This window comes from Alexandromys fortis, unplaced genomic scaffold, assembly GCF_014885135.2.
Source record: "Alexandromys fortis isolate MF-2015 unplaced genomic scaffold, M_Fortis_MF-2015_v1.1 scaffold_92, whole genome shotgun sequence".
NCBI lineage: Eukaryota > Metazoa > Chordata > Mammalia > Rodentia > Cricetidae > Alexandromys > Alexandromys fortis.
This window is the reverse complement of record NW_026067972.1, coordinates 7,479,196-7,482,289: the sequence shown is the minus strand read 5'-3', so window position 1 is coordinate 7,482,289 and position 3,094 is coordinate 7,479,196.

Sequence of the window (3,094 nt, the reverse complement as noted above, 5' to 3'; positions counted from 1 at the left end):
TTTTTTTTTTTTTTTTTTTTTTTTTTTTGCTTTTCCAAATGAAGTTGAGTATTGTTCTTTTGAGGTCTTTGAAGGATTTTGCTGGGCATTGCGTTGAGTCTGTAGATTGTTTTTGGTAAGATTGCCATTTTTACTATGTTAATTTTGCCTGCCCAATAGCATGGGAGATCTTTTCACTTTCTGGTGTCTTCTTCAATTTCTTTCTTCAAAGTTCTTGTCGTACAAGTCTTACTTGTTTGGTTAGAGTTACTCCGAGATATTTTATGCTATTTATGGCTATTGTGAAGGGTTTTGATTCTCTGATGTCTTTCTAATCCCTTTTATCATCTTTGTACAGGAGGGCTACTGATTTTTTTGAGTTAATCTTGTATCCTGCTACATTGTTGAAAGTGTTTATGAGTTGTAGAAATTCCTTGGTAGAATTTTTGGGATCACTTATATAAGCTATCATATCATCAGCAATCGGTGGGAGTTTGACTTCTTATTTTCCAATTTGTATCCCCTTGATCTCCTTTTGGTGTCTTATTGGTCTAGCTAGGACCTCTCAAGAACTATATTGAATAGATATGGAGAGAGTGGACAACCTTGTCTTGTTCCTTATTTCAGTGGAATCGCTGGGAGTTTCTCCCCATTTAGTTTGATGTTGGCTTGCTGTATATTTCCTTGATTATGTTTAGGTATATTCCTTATATCCCTGCTCTCTCCAAGACCTTTATCATGAAGGGATGTTGTATTTTTGTCAAAAGCTTTTTCAGCATCTAATGAGATGATCATATGGTTTTTATTTTTCAGTTTGTTTATATGGTGGATTATGTTGACAGATTTTCCTATGTTGAACCATCCCTGCATCTGTGGGAGGAAGCCGACTTGGTCATGGTGGATGATGGTTCTGATGTGTTCTTGGATTCGATTTGCCAGTATTTTATTTAGTATTTTTGCATCATTGTTCATGAGTGAGATTGGTCTGTAATTTCTTAGCAATGTTTTTCTGTGGTTTGGTATCAGTGTACCACATAATTGTAGCCTTAAAAAGAGTTTGGCAATGTTCCCTCTGTTTCTATTGTGTGGAATATGGAATAATTTGAGGAGTATTGGTATTAGTTCTTCTTTGAAAGTCTTGTAGAATTCTGAGCTGAAACCATCTGGTCCTGGGCTTTTTTTGGTTGGGAGACTTTTGATGACTGTTTATATCTTTTCAGCAGTTATAGGTCAGTTTAATTTGCTCATCTGGTCTTCATTTAATTTTGGTAAGTGATATTTATCCAGAGAGTTGTCCATTTCCTTTTAAGTTTTCCAATTTTGTGGAGTACAAGGTTTCAAAATAAGACCTGATGATCCTCTGTATTTCCTTCGTGACTGTTGTTATGTCCAATTTTCATTTCTGATTTTATTAATTTGGATATTCTCTCTATGCTTTTTGGTTAGTTTGGATAAAGGTTTGTCTGTGTTTTGTTGATTTTCTCGAAGAACTAACTCTGTCTCATTGATTCTTTGTATTGTTTTCTTTGTTTCTATTTTGTTGATTTCACCTCTCAATTTGATTATTTCCTGCCATCTAGTTCTCTTAGGTGAGTTTGCTTCTTTTTGTTCTCAAGTTTTCAAATGTTCTGTTAATTCACTAGTGTGGGATTTTTCCAGCTTCTTTACATAGGCGTTTAGTGCTATGTATACATAATTTTGTATGTGTGCAGTATTATATATGTGTACCACATGCATTTAGTGTTAGTGTTTGCCAGAAGAGGGTATTGAATTCTCTGGGACTGGAGTTACTGATGGTTCCTAATCACTTTGTGGTGCTAGGAATAGAACCTGGGTCCTCTGGAAGATAAATTAGGGCTCTTAACTGCTCAGCCATGTCTTCAGCCTGTTTTGCTTTGATTTTTTTTCTTACATATGTTGGGATTAAGTATGCACACCTGTGCATGCTGAAGTACCAGTGCATATGTGTAGACACAAGTGTGAGCGTGTGTGATTTTTGCATTTGAAAATGGACATTTTAATGATAGTTGTTTAATCTGTGTGTTTTATTTATCTGTGCACTTATTTAGATCTTTATTTTAGAGAAGAGGTTTGATATGTAGTTTAGATTTTTTCTGCCTCAGTCTTTTGTGATAAGATTTCATCATTTTAAAAATTTACCAGCAAGCATGGCTGTGCATACTTTTAATCCTAGCAGATGCAGAGGCAGGAGGATTTCTGTGAGTTCAGTGTCAGCTTGGTCTACATAGTGAGACCCCAGGACTACATAGAGAGACTAGCTGGGCAGTGGTGGCACACGCTTTAAACCCAGCACTCAGGAGGCAGAGGCAGGTGATCTTTGTGAGTTCGAGGCCAGCCTGGTTTACAAGAGCTACAGAGAAACCCTATCTTTTTTTTTTTTAAGATTTATTTATTATGTATATAGTATTCTGCCTACATATATCCTATAGGCCAGTGAGGGCACCAGATTTTATTGCAGATGGTTATGAGCCACCATATGGTTGCTGGGAATTGAACTCAGGACCTCTGGAAGAGCAGTCAGTGCTCTTAACCTCTGAGCCACCTCTCCAGCCCTGAGAAACCCTATCTTGAAAAACAAAGAGAGAGAGAGAGAGAGAGAGAGAGAGAGAGAGAGAGAATGTCTACAAAAACAAACGAACAATTTCCCCATGAATTTATTACAGTCTTTATCATAGAATCATAGTCATCCCTGTAGATCTATTTCTAGGCTTTGGAATTCCCACTCTGCAGTGGAGGGTGGGTTTCAGATCCTCCTGCTTTAATATCTGTGTTGGGATTAAGTGCACCACCATTGCGAATGTGTGTGCACGTACATGCACATTCGGGAGTGCAAGGGCATCTATGTGTGCACTAATTCTTGTGTGTGGGGGTGTGTTTCTGGTCAGAGGTCATGTCAGATATCCTCTTTAATCCTGACCACAGCCATACCATCAGGAATATGCCAAGTCTTACCTTAATCACTTTTCATTAAAATAATTATTGCTAAAACAATAGTTTTTAGTGATTTTACTAATTGTTTTGATAGTTTATTCTTTTGAGTCTTGTACTTTTTTTTTTTTTTTTTTTGTTTTTTGGTTTTTTTTGTTTTGGTTTT